Source organism: Miscanthus floridulus, chromosome 7, assembly GCF_019320115.1.
Source record: "Miscanthus floridulus cultivar M001 chromosome 7, ASM1932011v1, whole genome shotgun sequence".
In the NCBI taxonomy this organism is placed as follows: domain Eukaryota; kingdom Viridiplantae; phylum Streptophyta; class Magnoliopsida; order Poales; family Poaceae; genus Miscanthus; species Miscanthus floridulus.
Window position 1 is genome coordinate 117,033,443 of NC_089586.1, and position 20,827 is coordinate 117,054,269.

The window sequence follows — 20,827 nt, forward strand, 5'->3', positions numbered from 1 at the left end:
CAGGCCCAAGAAGAGCAACGGCCGCTCGTCGGCTACTTCGGCCCACCTATCCGACCGGAGCGCTCGATTCGGGCTCCAGCCGTCTCCGGACGACCTCCAATCGGAAGGCCTGCTCTGAGCCCTACTTCTGACTTCGACCCCGTGTCCCTCCGACCAGGGCTCGTAGGAACCCTGCTCATCGCTCTTCTCCGACCAGCGCACTCAGAGCCGACTAGAGCCATCCGACCGGGGACGCCTCGTTCGGTAGGAACTAGAAGACGTGCGGAGAAAGGCAAGGCAAGGCTCACAAGTCAAAACCACTGTACTAGGGACCATACCCTGCATGGAATAGTAGTCTACAGCCACCTTGACACAAACAGTATTGTAGGCGCTGACATCTCCCTCCACAGTATTGTAGGGGCCACTAAAACTCCCATACAGTAAGACCCCCTACGTGTCTCTGGACATCGATAGCGGCATGGGCACCAGGATTTATCGTACCGAGTGAACATAGCAAAGACTCCTCACGTGCCTCTAGGCATCAAACAGTATTTACAGGTACCGACATCCACCATCCTAGAAAAAGGCAGCACGACCCCCCGTGTGCATCTGACATTCTACAGCGACATCAACAATATTGTAGGCACCCACCATTATCTGGTATCCGCCGGTGTGGGCAATAAGGCTCGGTAAGCGTGGACAATAAGGCTCGGTAGCATACGCACCCTTTCCCTCTCACTTGTAAAGCCGTCCCCCTTCATCTATAAAAGGGGGTGCGCTTCCTCCAACGGAGACGGACCAATTCCAGTAGGCCAAAGTTCCTTAGATCGATAGCTCACAACCACAGAACCACTAGGTTCAGACCTCAAGCATTCGCTTGAACACTTAGCTCAACGAAGTTCCTGTCTCTCTCGGCTCTTCTGGTCGGAGCCGATCGGATCTCTTGTACACCCCATCTTTCTCCCTCTCGTTTGTAACCCCACTGCAGACTTCGAGCACCTAGGCTCAGGAATAAAGTCACCGACCGACCCCGACTAGACATAGGGCACGTTGCTCGAACTAGTATAAATCCTGTGTCATTGAGTGCTAGGCCACCTTCGATCACAACGTACAGTAAAACTACAAATATTTACCAGTTGGTCACTTTCTGCACCGATAGTTGGCGCCATCCGTGGGGAAGACGTTGTACGTTCAACACTTTTTTGGTCATCGGATGGCCCATTCTTCCGCCACCCCCACCATGGCGGGCTCGGGCGATACGATTCACTTCGGCTCGTTGGAGTTTCCTGCACTCTCACCCACCGGGATGCAGGTTCCACCCGTTTTTGAGCCATCCCAGGCCTTCCTCTTTAGAAGCCTGGACTTTATCGCCGACCGGCTCGGCGTACTCCACCTCCACGAGGAGACTCGTGACTCAGCACCCATCGAAGAAACGTCCTCCATCGACTCCGGGACGCGCGGCTTCAACGACGCGGCATCTGCGCTTCATTACGAGCAAACTCTCTGCTCAAACCCTGTTGTAAGTAATATGTGTACTACTACTCGCTCTTTGTTTACTATCTCTCACCAATCACCCGGAGGGAATGTACCACCCACGCCACAAACACCGTACGATCAGTTCCTCTACGGCCTCATGTTCTCCGCGGACACATACGCTCGGGGGCTTCAAAGGATGCTGGGACCATCCCCCCTCACGTCCGAGCCCATGGGAATGGCAGGCTACATTCCTGCCATTTCCCATGAACTCCCGGATGGTGAGGGCAAGAGTAACGGTTCTAGCATCGGTGACGTGGTGCCCCGCCACTATCTGTCCTGAGAGTGCGCTATGGCGGACGCTCTGGGATAGCCGTCGATGGTTGCGGAGTCTGCGCATACTCACACCCCTCTGGACCCGCGTGCGGGGGCCCTCGCGTCTGCACAAGCACACGGCGAGGAATTACGACAACGATGGCAAAACCAGCCATTGCCTGCACCGGCGCCGTCAGTACAGCACGTTGCACCTGAAAGGTCCTAATGGCTAGAGGGGGGTCAATAGCCTAATAAAATTTCTACAACAACACTTAACAAAATAGTTAGACAATTATGAGGCGAAGCAAGTGTTGCGCTAGCCTACTCAAAATGCACGCCACCTATCATAATTCTAGTTTAGATAGTGTCGATTCACACAAGAGCTATGACATTACCCTATGTTAGTGTGCTCTCAAAGGCTAACTAAAGAGCCACACCAACCAAGCAAGCAAGCTCTCACAACTAGCGACACTAAAGAGCTTATCAACTAGTTTGCGGTAAAGTAAAGAGAGTGATCAAGAGGGTTATACCGCCGTGTAGATGAAAGAACCAATCAATCACAATGATGAATAACAATGAAGACCAATCACCTCGGAATCAATGATGAACACAATGATTTTTACTGAGGTTCACTTGCTTGTCGGCAAGCTAGTCCTCGTTGTGGTAATTCACTCACTTGGAGGTTCATGCGCTAATTGGCTTCACATGCCAAACCCTCAATAGGGTGCCGCACAACCAACACAAGATGAGGATCACACAAGCCACGAGCAATCCACTAGAGTACCTTTTGGCTCTCCACCAGGGAAAGGTCAAGAACCCCTCACAATCACCATGATCGGAGCCAGAGACAATCACCACCCTCCGCTCAACGATCCTCGCTGCTCCAAGCCGTCTAGGTGGCAGCAACCACTAAGAGTAACAAGCGAAATCCGCAGTGAAACATGAACACCAAGTGCCTCTAGATGCAAACACTCAAGCAATGCACTTGGATTCACTCCCAATCTCACAAAGATGATGAATCAATGATGGAGATGAGTGGGAGGGCTTTGGCTAAGCTCACTAGGTTGTTATGTCAATGAAAATGGCCAAAAGTTACTAAGCTTCAACCGGCCATGGGGCTTAAATAGAAGCCCCCACGAAATAGAGTCGTTGGCTCAAATATTTGGCTGACTGCGCATCGACCGGACGCTCCGGTCACAATGCACCGGACGCAGCACTGGACTCTCCGGCCGTGAATACCAGACGTGTCCGATCAGCCTACTGGACGTGTCTGGTAGCTCCCAGACTGCCACGTGTCCAGTTTAAACCAACCTAGCCATTGCTGCCCATTCTGCCGGCGACCGGACGCTCATACCGGACGCTGAGCCGCTGAGTCCGGTCGAGTCCAGTAAGCCACCAGGGCCGACCAGACGCGTCTGTTAGAAACTGACCAGACGCTGAGCCTCAGCGTCCGATGGAGTACAGTAAGCATCCACGCTCGACCAGACGCGTCCGGTCAACCGGACCGGACGCTGCCAGCGTCCAATCGACTGCTCTGCCGAACACTGTGTTTGCTGATTCATACCGGACATGTCCGGTGTGGCGACCGGACATGTCCGGTCACTAAGTTCGTCGCCAAATACCGGACACCTCCGGTCACCATACCGGACGCGTCCGGTCACTCTGTAACCAGCGCAGCTAACTCCTCTTCGACTCTATCTTCTTCACTCTTGCTCAAATGTGACAACCACCAAGTGTATCACCTTATGCACATGTGTTAGCATATTTTCACAAACATTTTTAAGGGTGTTAGCACTCCACTAGATCCTAAATGCATATGCAATGAGTTAGAGCATCTAGTGGCACTTTGATAACCGTATTTTGATACAAGTTTCACCCCTTTTAATAGTACGACTACCAATCCTAAATGTGATCACATTCTCTAAGTGTTTTGATCACTAAAACAAAATAGCTCCTATGGTTTATACCTTTGCCTTGAGCTTTTTGTTTTTCTCTTTCTTCTTTCCAAGTCCAAGCACTTGATTATCATCATGCTATGATCTTCATTTGCTTCATCACTTGGAGTGTGCTACCTATCTTATGATCACTTGATAAACTAGGTTAGCACTTAGGGTTTCATCAATTCACCAAAATCAAACTAGAGCTTTCAGCGCCCCATGCGCATGGCCCGGCAGGCGGTGCCCGGGGTCGCGCCCGTCAGGTCCAACACGACATCATGAATGAGGGGAATGATCTCCCTCAATTCGCCTGAGTTGGCCAGAACATCGCCCCTGCGGCATTGCTTCTGCGTGGCGTTCTCGAGCCCACCGACCCCCAGGAGCGGGCAGTCTATCGGAACCTCCAGGTTCTAGTAGAAGCCGCCATCGTCCAACAGGCGAAAAGCTCCACGTCGTCCAAATGGCTTTCTTCTTTGAGCCTATCCATGGTTTACCAATGAACTTAGCCTTCACATCATTTGTACCCTTAGTAAGCATATAGCATGAATCAAGCTTAAGGAAGGATACATTAGCATTTTTGCTCTTGTTTTTGCACTCTTGCTCTTTATGACCAACTTGCTTGCAACTAGGGCAAAACCGACCATTGTTCTTTATAAAACTAGTCTTGTGAGGAGCAAAGGCTGCCTTGCCTTTCTTGGGGGTATAGCCCAATCCCTCTTTGTAGAGAGAAGCTCTTTGGCTACCCAAGCACATACGCAAGCGGTCCTCACCACCATAGGCCTTAGTCAAAGTGTGAGTGAGCTTAGCTTGTGGTGGAATAGCCAAGTAGGAATCCTTCATCACATTTCTTGTCAAACTTACCCAATCTTGTGCCTTTCTTCAAGATATAGCATTTGCAACCAAAGACCCGAAAATATGCAATGTTGGGCTTTCTACCATTCAAGAGCTCATATGGTGTCTTTTCTTTCAATCGGTGACAATAGAGGCGGTTGCTACAATAGCAAGCCGTGTTGATAGCTTCGGTCCAAAAGGATTGGCTCACATTGTACTCACTGAGCATAGACCTTGCCATATCAATGAGTGTTCTATTCTTCCTCTCAACAAGGCCATTTAATTGAGGAGTGTACTTGGCCGAGAATTGATGTCTAATTCCAAATTCATCACATAACTCATTAATTTTAGTGTTCTTGAACTCACTACCATTGTCACTTCTAACTCTCTTGATGGTTGTTTCAAATTCATTGTGAATGCCTTTGACAAATGATTTGAATGTTGCAAATACATCACTTTTGTCCATTAGAAAGAATACCCTTGTGTATCTAGTGTAGTCATCCACTATCACAAAGCCATATTTGTTACCATCGATACTAGTGTATTGTGTTGGCCCAAATAAATCCATATGCAATAACTCAAATGCTTTACTAGTGTTCATCATGCTTTTCTTATGATGGATGTTTCTAACTTATTTTCTGGCTTGACAAGAGCTACAAAGCTTATCCTTTTCAAACACAACATCCTTCAAGCCTCTAACCAAGTCATGCTTAACCAATCTATTCAATTGTTTCATTCCAACATGACCAAGCCTTCTATGCCATAACCAACCCATGCTAGACCTAGTGAACAAGCATATAGACAATCTAGCTTCACTAGCATTGAAATCAACCAAGTATAGATTCTCATATCTAAAGACTTTGAAGATCAAATTAGAGCCATCTACACTTATGATTTCTACATCATCTACCCCAAATATGCATTTGAATCCAAGATCACACAATTGAGTCATGGATAGCAAATTGAAATTCAAGCTCTCTACTAGCAACACATTGGATATGCTCGTGTCATTGGATATTGCAATCTTACCAAGCCCTTTGACCTTGCCTTTGCTATTGTCACCAAATGTGATACTATCATAACCATCATTGCCATTGGTGTTGATTGAGTTGAACATTCTTGCATCACCGGTCATGTGTTGAGTGCATCCACTATCAAGAACCCAATGCCTTCCTTCGGCTTTGTAATTGACCTACAAAAGAAGATTAATTCTTTTTAGGTACCCAAACTTGCTTGGGTCCTTGAAGCTTAGTCACTAAGCTCTTTGGTACCCAAATGGCTTTCTTCTTTGAGCCCATCCATGGTTTACCAATTAATTTAGCCTTCACACCATTTGTACTCTTAGTAAGCATATAGCATGAATCAAGCTTAAGGGAGGATACATTAGCATTTTTGCTCTTGTTTTTGCACTCTTACTCTTTATGACCAACTTGCTTGCAACTAGGACAAAACCGACCATTGTTCTTCACAAAACTAGTCTTGTGAGGAGCAAAGGCCGCCTTGCCTTTCTTGGGGGTATAGCCCAATCCCTCTTTGTAGAGAGAAGCTCTTTGGCTACCCAAGCACATAAGTAAGCGGTCCTCACCACCATAGGCCTTAGCCAAAGTGTGAGTGAGCTTAGTGACCTCCTTCTTGAGGTTCTCATTTTCAATCATTAGTGAGGCATCACAAGTGAGACCATCACTACTAGATGAGGTGGAAGTAGATGTACTACAAGAAGGGTTAGTAGGAGCAACAATGATAGGCATAGATAGTGATTCATCAATTATATCACAAGTTAAACTTACATTGCAAGTTTCAACATGCTTCTTTTTATTTTGCTCATCAAGCAAAGATGAATGAGCCTTTTCAAGCTTTTTGTGAGCTTTTCCAAGCTTCTCATTGGCTTCCTCTAGCCTCTCATGAGATGTATTGAGCTCATCAAAGGCTTGCTTAAGGGCTATAAGTTCCTTACGCAAGCTTTTGCATTCCCTTCTCTTGATGTCAAAGTGTTCTTTAGCATCTTCTAGCATGTCAATTAATTCATCCTTAGTAGGTTCATCATCATCACTATCACTATCATTTTCATTTTCATGTTCATTATCATCAACATGTTCTTTATCACTTTCATCATCACAAGATTGTACCTTAGTGGCCTTAGCCATGAAGCATGATGAAGATTCGAAGAGAGAAGGCTTCTCATTGATAGCAATGCTTGCAAGAACCTTCTTCTTGGTGGTCTTGTTATCATCACTATCATCATCATCATCACTTGAGGAAGCATCACTATCCCAAGTGACTATATATGAACCACCCTTCTTCTTCTTGAATGCCATCTTGTCCTTCTTCTCTTTCTTTTCCTTCTTGTCCTTCTTCTTGTTCTTCTTGTTGTCATCATCATTGTCGCTATTGTATGGGCATTGAGCAACAAGATGATCTTTGCTTCCACACTTGAAGCACCTTCTTGACTCTTCTTTGTTCTTGGATGAAGACTTCTTCCTTCTAGCACGGTAGCCTTTCTTCACTATGAACTTGCCAAATCTCTTGATAAAGAGAGCCATCTTCTCATCATCATCATCATCCCAAGATTCATCTTCTTCACTTGATGTCTCTTGCTTAGCTTTGCCCTTTGATGATGTGGCTTTGAATGTCATGCTCTTCTTCTTGTCATCCTTCTTGTCTTCTTTCTTCTCCTTCTTTTCTTCCTTCTCATCATCATCTCTATAAGTATCATCGGTCATTATATCTCCCAATACTTGATTTGGTGTCATGGTGTCCAAACCGCTTCTTACTAGAATGGTGACTAATGTGCCAAATCTTGAAGGTAAGCACCTCAAGAACTTATGGGAGAAGTCCTTGTCCTTCACCTCTTCTCCAAGTGCTTTGAGATCATTGACAAGCACTTGAAGCCTATGAAACATCTCTAGCACACTCTCATCTTCCTTCATCTTGAAGCTTGCAAACTTTTCTTTGAGGATGTATGCCTTAGCACCCTTTACGGCTTGAGTGCCCTCAAATGAGTCTTTCAACTTCTTTCAAGCTTCATGTGCCACCTCAATATTCTTGATTTGCTCAAATGTTCTTTCATCAATTGCATCATGAATGACACTTAGAGCAATATCATTGTTTTGGAGAAGCACTTCTTCGGCCGCGGTGGGATTCTCCGGATCTTTAATCTCAATTTTGGTCTCTACCACCTTCCACACTCTTTTATTGATTGAATTGATATGTGTGGTCATCTTTGACTTTCAATATGGATAATTTGTGCCATCAAATTGAGGTGGCTTCTTGGTGTTGTTGATTTGAGCCATTTTTACACCGAAGGTTGTTAAGCCTCAAATCATGGTGACCTCGGCTCTGATATCACTTGAAAGGTCCTAATGGCTAGAGGGGGGGTGAATAGCCTAATAAAATTTCTACAACAACACTTAACAAAATAGTTAGACAATTATGAGGTGAAGCAAGTGTTGCACTAGCCTACTCAAAATACAAGCCACCTACCATAATTCTAGTTTAGATAGTGTCGATTCACACAAGAGCTATGACACTACCCTATGTTAGTGTGCTCTCAAAGGCTAACTAAAGAGCCACACCAACCAAGCAAGCAAGCTCTCACAACTAGCTACACTAAAGAGCTTGTCAACTAGTTTGTGGTAAAGTAAAGAGAGTGATCAAGAGGGTTATACTGCCATATAGATGAAAGAACCAATCAATCACAAGGATGAATAACAATGAAGACCAATCACCTCGGAATCAATGATGAACACAATGATTTTTACTAAGGTTCACTTGCTTGCCGGCAAGCTAGTCCTCATTGTAGAAATTCACTCACTTGGAGGTTCACGCGCTAATTGGCTTCACACGCCAAACCCTCAATAGGGTGCCGCACAACCAACACAAGATGAGGATCACACAAGCCATGAGCAATCCACTAGAGTACATTTTGGCTCTCCGCCAGGGAAAGGTCAAGAACCCCTCACAATCACCACGATCGGAGCCGGAGACAATCACCACCCTCCGCTCAATGATCCTCGCTACTCTAAGCCGTCTAGGTGGCGGCAACCACCAAGAGTAATAAGTGAAATCTACAGCGAAACACGAACACTAAGTGCCTCTAGATGCAAACACTCAAGCAATGCACTTGGATGCACTCCCAATCTCACAAAGATGATGAATCAATGTTGGAGATGAGTGGGAGGGGTTTGGCTAAGCTCACTAGGTTGCCATGTCAATGAAAATGGCCAAAAGTTACTGAGCTTCAACCGGCCATGGGGCTTAAATAGACGCCCCCACGAAATAGAGCCGTTGGCTCAAATATTTGGCTGACTGCGCATCAACCGGACGCTCCGGTCACAATGCACCGGATGCAGCACCGGACGCTCCGGCCGTGAATACCGGACGCGTCCGGTCAGCCTACTAGACATGTCCGGTAGCTCCTAGACTACCACGTGTCCAGTTTAAACCAACCTAGCCATTGCTGCCCATTCTGCCGGCGACCGGATGCACAAACATAATCGACCGGACACTGAGCCGCCGAGTCCGGTCAAGTCCAGTAAGCCACTAGGGCTGACCGGACGCGTCTGTTAGAAACTGACCGGACGCTGAGCCTCAGCGTCCAGTGGAGTACAGTAAGCATCCATGCTCGACCAGACGCGTCCAGTCAACCGGACCGGACGCTGCCAGTGTCCGATCGACTGCTCTACCGAACACTACGTTTGCTGATTCATACCGGACACGTCCGGTCGCTAAGTTCATCGCCAAATACCGGACACGTCCGGTCACCATACCGGACGCGTCCGGTCACTCTATAACCAGCGCGGCTAACTCCTCTTCGACTCTATCTTCTTCACCTTTGCTCAAATGTGCCAACCACCAAGTGTATCACCTTGTGCACATGTGTTAGCATATTTTCACAAACATTTTTAAGGGTGTTAGCACTCCACTAGGTCCTAAATGCATGTGCAATGAGTTAGAGCATCTAGTGGCACTTTGATAACCGCATTCCGATACAAGTTTCACCCCTTTTAATAGTATGACTATCAATCCTAAATGTGATCACACTATCTAAGTGTCTTGATCACTAAAACAAAATAGCTCCTATGGTTTATACCTTTGCCTTGAGCTTTTTGTTTTCCTCTTTCTTCTTTCCAAGTCCAAGCACTTGATCATCATCATGATATGATCTTCATTTGCTTCATCACTTGGAGTGTGCTACCTATCTCATGATCACTTGATAAACTAGGTTAGCACTTATGGTTTCATCAATTCACCAAAACCAAACTAGAGCTTTCAGCGCCCCATGCGCATGGCCCGGTTGGTGGCGCCTAGGGTCACGCCCGTCAGGTCCAACATGACATCATGAATGAGGGGAATGATCTCCCTCAATTCACCTAAGCTGGCCAGAACATCGTCGCTGCGGCAATGCTTCTACGCGGCGTTCCCGAGCCCGTCGACCCCTAGGAGCGGGCAGTCTACCAGAACCTCCAGGTTCTAGTAGAAGCCGCCATCGTCCAATAGGCGAAAAGCTCAGCGTCGTGACTCTGACCCGCGCCCTCTCTCCCCAGCGGGGAGATGAGGACGCACCAGACGGATTGCTCCATTCGCTTGCCACCACAACCGTCAGGCCTAGCTCGGGGTGCGGCAGCCGTGCCCCGGTCCAACCTAGCGCCTGCTCCACACCAACCACCGGTACACAAGTGGCCCGATCCACACGAGGACACTCGTAGCATCATCAACCGGTGTCGGACTCGACACGATAATGATGTCCACCATATGGCAGCAGGCGACACGGACCCCAGCCAAACCATTGAGGGAAGCGGAGAAACACGCCCCAGGCACGGTCGTCGGCCAGACGACTGGAGCCCTAGCTCTGAGGGCCCGAGGCCACGGGCCTTCAGCCGACGTATCCGGAGAGCACCATTTCCGCAGCATTTCCGGCCGCCCACCAACATCACCAAATACACTGGGGAGACCAACCCAGGCATTTGGCTCGAGGACTTCCAGCTTGCCTGTCGGGCCAGAGGAGTGGATGATGACTATTTCATCATCCAATAGCTTCCCATTTGCGTGGGGGAACATGTTCAGGCATGGCTTGAATTCCTTCTGCACGACAGCATCCGTGACTGGACGGACCTCAAGAGGGTCTTCATTGAGAATTTCCAGGGGACGTACGTCCGCTCGAGAAACTCCTAGGACCTCAAGAGCTGTCAACAGGAGCCCAACGAGTCCCTACGGGATTACATCCATAGGTTCTCCCAGCGATGCAACTCCCTCCCCAATGTCATTGACGCAGACGTCATCAGCGCGTTTCTCTCTGGGACAAACTGTGAGTCCCTGATCCACAAGCTTGGTTGCTTGAAATCCCGTACCACCCGCGACCTACTCATCGTCGCCACCAACCACGCCTCTAGCGAAGAGGCGGTCGGAGCGGTCTTCAGCAGGGGCCAGAATGAGGTCAAAGCCAAGCACACGGACCCAGATGAAGGCCCCTCCACGTAGAGGGGTAAGAAAAACAAAAAAGATCAACACCGGTCGGATAGCTCCACGCTGGTCGCCACGACCGATCGCACAGCCAAGCAGCCCCAACAGGGACTACCCGACCACTTCAACAAACTCATGGACAGTCCATGCACCAACCATGCCTACCCCGTCAAGCACCTCTACAAGGAATGCGAGCTTCTCAAATGCTTCCTCTGACACGTTGGCAGGCCAAAGGAGGGAGACGGCAAAGAGGTAGTGGCCAAGAAGGGGGCGGCAGGCAAGGATGGAGACGGCTTCCTCGAGCCCGACGAGTGCATCATGATCTTTGGCAGATCCGACATCGTTTGGTCCAAGCGCCAGCACAAGATCCACTATCGAGAGGCATGCGTCACCGAGATGACCGTCCCCTCCTTCCTCAGCTGGTCGGAATCGCCGATCACCTTCGATCAGAGGGACCATCCCCCCCACATCACGAGACCAGGACGCTACCCGCTCATCATCGACCCTATCATATGCAAGAAGCGCCTCACCAAGGTGCTGATGGACGGGGGCAGTGCCCTCAACATCCTATACATCGACACCTTTGATGCCATGTGCATCCCTCGGTCGGAGCTCTACCTGACAGACTCCCCCTTCCACGGGGTAATCCTAGGAACGTAGGCATACCTGCTTGGACAGATCGATCTGCCTATCACATTCAGTGGCCGAGCCAACTTCCGCTTGGAGGTCCTCATCTTCGAGGTGGTGGACTTTCCGGGGTCCTACCACGCCATCTTGGGGCGGCCATGCTATGCAAGATTCATAGCAATCCCCAACTACACCTACCTCAAGTTGAAAATGTCGGGACCGAACGGCGTCATCACCACAAGTAGCGCCTTTTCGCACGCCTTCGCATGCGACCGCGAGCACAATGAGCTCGCCACGGCGGTCATCAACTCGTCCGAGCTCCTGTAGCTCAGGGAGTCATCAACCCCAGCAGTCCCAGACTGCAACAAACCAACCTCCTCGACGGCCTTTCACCCGCTCGAGGAAACTAAGGCGGTGGGTGTCGACCCCACCAACCTAGCCAAAATGGTGCAAATCGGGACCCAGCTCCCGGCCAAATAGGAATGCGAGCTCGTCGACTTCCTGTGCGACAATCGCGATGTCTTCACATGGCAGCCTTCTGACATGCTAGGGATACCACGGGAGGTCGCCAAGCTCGTACTACGCCTTATTCTGGGCTCAAAGCCCACCAAGCAACGCCTATGTCGTTTCGACGACGAGAGGCGTAGGGCCATAGGCGAAGAAGCAGCAACCGAAGAAGGGGGCGTAGTGGGCAAGGATCTAGTCAGACGCCTATCGACTGAAGGACAACAACAACGATGCTCTCTCCAAGTGCCTTGGAACAGCTATGTCGTCTTTTCTTTTCCTAAGTTTCAGTCTTACCTTTGTTTACTTAGCGAACGCTCCTATAAGAGCACCCTGACCCGAACACTTTTTGACTCGGGGTGCTCAGGGGCTCCACTAAAGTACACAACTATCATAATGCTTAACTGATACCACTCTATTTTGTTTACTGTCCTATGGAGAAACTCCTTCCTACCCTAGCGAAGGGGTGGTTCATTCCTTTAATTTACCTTACGTAGCTTTGCTTTAAAACATTCGGACTAATCGCACCCCACCTTTTCCTATGGTTACGAGCGGCCAAGCCTCGTGGGCCATGCCCCGAGCTCCTAAGGTTGCAGCCTATGGGACAAACGGGCAGGTACGAGAAAGAAAGAAATAAAAAAACAAAGTTATGCTAAGGAAAAGCAAAGGAACGAAAGGGAACAAGCTTCCCTAAATGGAGTGACTCTATCACAGAAAACAAAAGTACCATTATAACTGTTAAGCACACATAAACGTTTACATGGGGGCTCCCCCACGAACTTAAACTTTTAACGTTTACTAACTACTTATATTCTGCAAGCTATTAAACTGGCCCGGTGGCACCTGCTAATGGCGTGACCGGCCGAAGAACGACGACGACGCCCCTCTCTCCGAACTACTGGAACAGCTATGTCGTTTTTCCTAAAGCTTCAATCATACCATTATTTACTTAGTAAATGTTCCTACAAAAGCGACCCGACTCGAACACTTTTTGGCCCAGAGCGCTCGGGAGCTTCACTAGCGTACACTACTATCATTATGCTTAATGACTACCTCCTGGTTTTGTTTACGCATGATGGAATTCCTTCCTACCCAACCAACGGGATAGTTTGTTCCTTAGTTTTACCCTACGTAGCTTTGCTTTAAAACATTTCGACTGATCACACCCCGCCTTTCCCTATGGTTACAAGCAACCAAGCCTCATGAGCCACGCCCTGGGCTCCCAAGGTCGCGGCCTACGGGACAAACGAGTAGGTACGAGTAAGAAAGAATAAAAAACAAAATTAAGCTAAGGGAAAACTAAGGAACGAAAGGGAACATGATCCCCCGAACATACCAATTCCATCATAGAAAACAAAACCGACGGTAGTCATTAAACACACAGTTATATTTACATGGGGCTCCCCCACAAACTTAACTTTTACATTTTCTACCACTGCAAATACTACTGCGACTGCAAGGGATCTGCTCGGTTCCGCTCCCTCAAGTTCGTCAAGCGCAACGAGTAGGAAGAAAAGGGATGCCCCATGTAGGCCACGCTGACTCCATCACGAACGACGAGCACGGGTCCTGGTCGGACATTTCCGACTGAAGCTCTCCGAACCCCATCACTCAGGTTGTCAAGGTTCTGGTCGGACATTTCCGACCGAAGCTTTCCAAAACCCCATCACTCAGGCCATCTAGGTGAGCATGTGTTCATTAATACAAATACTGTTCACACAAGGACTCACCCACGATTGACAAGCGCAGGTTCCAGTCGGACATTTCCGACTGAGGCTCTCTGAGCCCCGTCACTCCAGTCGTCAAGGCAAACACTATAAAACCCCCTCTATTTAATTACAATCATTTCATACATCCATACGCACATTTCATTCCATACGCCCGCGCCTCCCGAACGATTCGAGCCCTGAATCACCCGGGAGCTCGGGAACTAAGCATCGCACGTGCAGCGAAATGCACCAGAACACTCTATGTTGCATCATGAAGCGGTGGTTGCCTCATTCGACCTGAGCAAACAACAGAGCCAGGGGAGAAAACTGTAGATAAGCACCGTGCGGCCTTCGCCCGGTCTGGCAAACCGAGTCATCTCAACCTTCTCGTTCGATCCTGAACCTCTCGCCAAGCCCATAGAATGTCCATCGAGGGGAGGCCATTAGGCCACCCGGGTTGGTCTTTGGAACGACCTAGGCATCTGCCGGGTTGCAGGTAAAGGAGTAGTGGAATGCCATAAGAGGGCTATGCCGACCCCATCACGAACGACAGACCCGGATTTCGCTCGATCACACCCGTTAGCGAGCTCACCAAGCTAGTCTTCGAGCCCGAGTGATCGGGACAAGCGATGAAACTCAGCCCCTCTGGTTGTGAGGAACCGGATGGGGTAACGCACACAAACTCACATCGACCCCCATGAAGGCCCGACAGGGCTAGGGGGCACAAGCCAAAACCTTGGGACCATGACTTCGAACTCGCGTTGATAGGATCTATGACATCTGGCTATGGCTTGGGACCGTGACTCCGAACTCGCATCGATAGGATCTATGACATCCGGCTACGGCTTGGGACTGTGACTCCGAACTCGCGTAACAACTTTACTTCTGACTATGCATAAAAAAATCAGGGGACCGCGACTCTGAACTTGCGTAACAGCTTCACTTCTGACTGCGCGCCAAAAAAAATCAGGGGACCGCGACTCCGAACTCGCGTAACAACTTTACTTTTGACTACGCTCCAAAAAAAATTTGGGGACCGCGACTCTAAACTCGCGTAATAGCTTTACTTCCGACCGCGCTCCAAAAAAAACTCGGGGACCACGACTCCGAACTCGCATAACAGCTTCACTTCCGACTGAAAACACTAGCCAGGGACCACGACTCCGAACTCGCATGAAAACTAACTGAACTAACTACCTTGGCTGCCTAGGCTACGCCAAGGCCAAGGAACCACGGTGCGCACCGACGCCAGGGTCTGTCCGAACTAACTCCCTCACCCAATCCCACGGCGCGCATCGACGCCAGGATTAGTAAGCTCTCTTGCATCCAAACTAACTTCCTCGCCCGATCCATGGCACGCGTCGACACCAGGAACAGTAAGTTCTGTTTCAATCCAATCTTCGCGCCTAAAAATGCCTCGGCTACACAAAAATGTCACCTTGGTTGACAAAATTCCGTCTCACACTAAAAACACGCACACATGCCCACTAGAACAAAACCCCCCAGACGGTTCCGCCCGAACCGCCCGAGGGCTCAGGGGCTACACCCGTGGGTGCGCTCGCGCACACCCGTTGACAAAACAGAAAACTTCCCCTGAAGACACAGAACACCCCCAGACGGTTCTGCCTGAACCACCCGGGGGCTCGGGGGCTCCACCCGCGGGTGCGCTCGCGTGCACCCGTCGACAAGACAAAAATCCCCCGGACGATTCTACCCAAATCGCCCGGGGGCTCAGGGGCTCCAGTCGGGTTCATAAACGTGGGGTCCCTCAGGGACCGGCTTCTGCGCTAAGACTTGGCCCAAGAGTCTAAAAAACAATAGGGCAAAGGGGCGGTCCAGCAACCAACCAGAAGGCCAGGCCCAAGAAGAGCAACGCCCGATCATCGGCTACTTTGGCCCACCTATTCGACCAAAGCGCTCGATTCGGGCTCCAGCCGTCTCCGGACGGCCTCCGATCGGAAGGCCTGCCCTAAGCCCTACTTCCAACTCTGACCCCGTGTCCCTCTGACCTAGGCTCGTAGGAACCCTGCTCACCGCTCTTCTCCGACCGGCGCACTCAGAGCCGACTGGAGCCATCCGATCGGGGATGCCCCGTTCAGTAGGAACTAGAAGACGTGCAGAGAAAGGCAAGGCAAGGCTCACAAGTCAAAACCACTATACCAGAGACCATACAATGCACGGAACAGTACTCTGCAGCCACCCTGACACAAATAGTATTGTAGGCGCTGACATCTCTCTCCACAGTATTGTAGGGGCCGCTAAAACTCCCATACGGTAAGCCCCCCCGCATGTCTCTGGACATCGATAGCGGCATGGGCACTAGGATTTACCATACCGGGTGAACATAGCAAAGAATCCTCACATGCCTCTAGGCATCAAACAGTATTTATAGGTACCGACGTCCACCATCCCAGAAAAAGGTAGCACAACCCCTCGTGTGCATCTGACATTCTACAGCGACATCAACAGTATTGTAGGCGCCCACCATTATCTGATACCGCTAGTTTGGGCAACAAGGCTCGGTAAGCGTGGACAACAAGGCTTGGTAGCATATGCACCCTTTCCCTCTCACTTGTAAAGCCGATCCCTTCATCTATAAAAGGGGGTGCGCTTCCTCCAACGGAAACGGACCAATTCCAGTAGGCTAGAATTCCTTAGATCGATAGCTCACAACCACAGAACCATCAGGCTCAGACCTCAAGCATCCGCTTGAACACTTAGCTCAGTGAAGTTCCTGTCTCTCTCGGCCCTTCTGGTCAGAGCCGACCGGACCTCTTGTACACCCCATCTTTCTCCCTCGTTTGTAACCCCACTGCAGACTTCGAGCACCTGGGCACATGAATAAAGTCACCGACTGACCCCGACTGGACGTAGGGCACGTTGCCCAAATCAGTATAAATCCTGTGCCATTGAGTGCTAGGCCACCTCCGATCACAACGTACAGCAAAACTATAAATATTCACTAGTTGATCACTTTCTGCACCGACATATATATTTAATCAATCAAATGTCAAAATTAATCGGGGGTTTATAGAACAAAAACATTTTTTGGAAATGAGTCTTACTCGACGATGTGTTGCTTGTCTTTTAGCAGTTGTAATTGCCTGTGTGTATGCTTGTTTGATCGAAGCATGCATTGTATCTTTACATATCATAATAGGAACGATGATGGGTCGTGGAACCAACTGGGTAGCTGGAAAGGTGGTGCTATGGATCATGTCACGAAGATGGAAATCTAACTTTTGGTTATATCTTACCCAGGCAAGTCCCAGTGCATAACCCCTATTATTCTACACTTTTAATTTATGCTTGTGCATTAAGTTTAAGGAGTTGAATGAAACCCACTTGCATATATATATCCTTACCCTATGAGTTTTACTAGTATGACATGATCATGTAGATTACTATGCTACAGGACTTCGGTAGAAGTCGAGTGATTGCCGGTCACTCACAAGAGATAGGAAAGATATTATTATTGCTATTATATTATTATCACCTGGAAATATATATGAATGATAATTTTAAGATCGGGCAGAATGGTACTTTGGATCTGGACTTGATTTGGCATTTGAGCGAGGTTCAGGTTGCACTTTGTTTCGCCTATGTCGGTTAAGGACCTACAGTTGCAATGGATAGTAGTCTGGTCATAGACTTATTATTCTGAACACATACTTGTGTATGGACGCGGGAAGGCTCATTGTTCTCTTGACATGGGTTCTGGCTCTTTCCGAATCGACTGATTGGAGGCGGGGATAGTGAAGGTCTAGGCACCGCACTGAGTCTGGGACTCTGGAGCAGGGGCTTGGAGTCCAAGTTTGGACGAGGACCTGGACCCCATGATAGGAGGGTAGTGGGTTGGTCCTGCTTATGCCTAGGGTACAAGTGGGGCGTGTGTTTTAGGGTACCTAGCTATGACACATTGGTTCGCGAATCGCCGGGTGATCCGGTACGACTTGTCTACAGTCTAGCACTGTAGTAAGAACTAGAAGATGAAAGATGGTCTTGATTGCTTACCACCTGCTTGGAAGTAGTGTAGGTGCTTACATAGAATGGTTAGTAAATAAACTAATAATGGCTGCTAATAAAATTGAATATAAGGACACACGTTTAGTAATGCTCCTTGGAGTCTTTTCTTTCCTCCTGACGGGTAAGTCTTACCGAGTACAATTGAGTACTTAGGGTTTATTCTACCCTGTTGCAGGTGATAGGAACATGTGGAGCTGACACTTGTGTGTGGAAAACCTTCTGGTGGGCTCAGCCAGGATTTCCTTTTAACGTTGCGGACATAGCATTTATTTGAAACTTTCACCCAAAATATTTTATAATGGAAAACTTATAACCTGTTATGATGTATATAACAGATCATCATGTTAATGTTTAACTTGTCATTAAATGATTTTGTTTCTGCTAAAACTCTGATAGCATTGTTATATTCTGCTGTTATAAATAATAAATATTATACTCTGATGTTGCAGGAAAAGTGATGTAAGAAATGACTTAAGAATTGTGTAAGCTTTATTCTCTCATTTGTGATCCTAATGGAGAAATGTGGATTTTTGGGTTCTTCCTTGGGGTGTGCCCAACGGAGCTGCATAATTTAGTGTCCTCCCTTGAGTACTTAGTGTTTAATGGAAGACAAGTACTCCTGGAAGGTATTAGATTAGGTGGTTCTATCACACACCATTACCACAGTTACATTTTCCCTGTAGCCCTCTTCGTCACTCGGTGAGCGGAGCCTGGTTTGGCAGATGGTTTGGTCTGGAATGATCTGATCTTGAGGCCAAACCTGAGATGTTTGTTTGGTTTGCGTCATTAGTCCATGTCGTCCATCACCAAACAATTATATTTAGTAACTTCCCCAAGCCAATTTTAGGAATTGAATCTTTGCACAGAAAAACATGGACGAGCGCATGCGGAGTGAACCCATGCAGAACAAAGTCAATCCACAGACCAGACACGCGCATCCTCCTTGTTCTAGGCGTCGAGGGCAACGACGCGATCTACGACTATCTTTTGGCGAGTAGCCTCGCCCTCGTGCTCGATGCGGAGGCACTCGATGATGGTAGCCTGCTCAGCCTCACGCTCACACTAGAGACGGAGCTTCTGCTCAGCGTTGGTTTCTGGTCTGATGACGCCTAGCGAGATCGCAGCGACAGTCGCGACAGTGCAGGAAGAGGCGCGCACGATCGGTGAGATGAGGCCGCGGTAGGAGAGTAGACGCAACAGCACGAGGAGGGCCACGCGCTCCGTGATGGCACACGATGGGTGGGATCAGGGGCCAACGAGCGTGGGGCTCAACAACGGTGCAGTTAGGGTTTGCAGAAGCGGGGAGAGGTCGTAGGACCAAACCGTCTCGATGAACGGCTCATGTAGATTTGGATGAGCAAAACCCAAAAGCATATGAATTGGAGAATAATATATGTTTTTCCATTAGTGGGGATATTTTCCTTACCAGGAGGATGTCATCGAGTTGAAGTGAGTGGAGATTGCATCTAAATTGAAGTTTGAGAAAAAAATCATTTCACGGTAATGGATCTCTCGGGGGGAAAATCATTACACTTAGGACGGGATCAGCGTCATCTCCACTGGGAAGTCGCTGATGAGTAGCAAATAAAGCGAGGGATAAGTTCATGCCCGTGGATTTAGGCCTTGTTTAAATTCAGGGCGTAAAGTTTTGGGGTGTCACATCGGATGTCCTACGTGGATGTCGCATGGTGTGTTCGGATACTAATAAAAAAACAAATTACAGAATCCATCAGTAATCCGTGAGACTAATTTATTAAGCTTAATTAATTTATCATTAGCATATATGTACTGTAGCACCATATTATCAAATCATAGACTAATTAGGCTTGGATTAAGTTCACTTTTGGCCCCTCAATTATCATGTTGGTCTAATTTTGATCCCCAACTTCAAAACCGTCTAGTGATGATACCCTAACTGTCAAAACCGTTTACTTTTAGCACCTGGGCGCGGGCAAGGCTATTTTGTCATACATGGAGCGGTTTTGACCATGCCCCGTTGGCATTGACCGCTACACAAGCCCTCTTTCCTCCTGTTCCTGCACGCGTGAAGGAGGCAACGGAGGACGCAGTGCGGGAGCAGGGTGGCGGCGCGAGCAGGCTGCGGTGGCAACGCACGAGCAGCACAACAACGCAACACTCGAGCAGGCTGCCGCGATGCGGATGCACCCCGGCCGAGCACCGCCATCACAGGGCAGTTCCTCGGCCGCGCGCAGATGCGCCCCCACCATCGTGGTAGGGCATCGTCGATTCTAGGCTAGCGAGCGGCACCGGTGGCTGGGACAACCCGTCGCCTGCCAGGGCACACGGACCGCCGTAGCAGGGCATTGTCGATCCTAGGCTAGTGGGCGGCGTCGGTGGCTGGGAAAACACGCCGCCTACCACGACAGATGGACAACCACCTCTTCCTCTGATGCGTGGCGAGGCGAGCTAGGCGCGCCGCGGCGATACGCGCAGAGGATCGGCTTGCCCGCCCTAGCAGATTGACGTAGAAGTTCGGTGGAGGCGACGTAGAAGTACCGCAGAGGTGATGGACGGTAAAGCGACGAGCTGACATCTCCTCTGCTTCTGGCCGACTGCGTCGCCGCCCCAAATCCACTGCCTCTAAGCTGACCCGGGCCGATTCCTTGGGCCACCAGCACCTCCTTCGCTCTGTCGACCTCTTCGACGCCTCATCCTGGGCCATCGAGCGCCGGAGCGTTCTCCTGGCGGTGAGCCTGAGCCACCCAACGCCGCCTCCAACACGCGCGAGCAGGCGATCCTATGCCAGGAGCTCACCATGGCTGCCTCTCGCGACGCCGCCGTCCTCTCCTTCATACAGAAGATCACCGGTCAGACCATCCCGATGCCGTCCATTGCCGCGCCAACCATCAACGCCATGCCACCGCCGCCGTCACATCTGAAGGCGTCGCCGCCTCAGCCACACCCCACACCCATTGCCTCCGCCTCGCTAGCCCCGCCGCCGTCGTC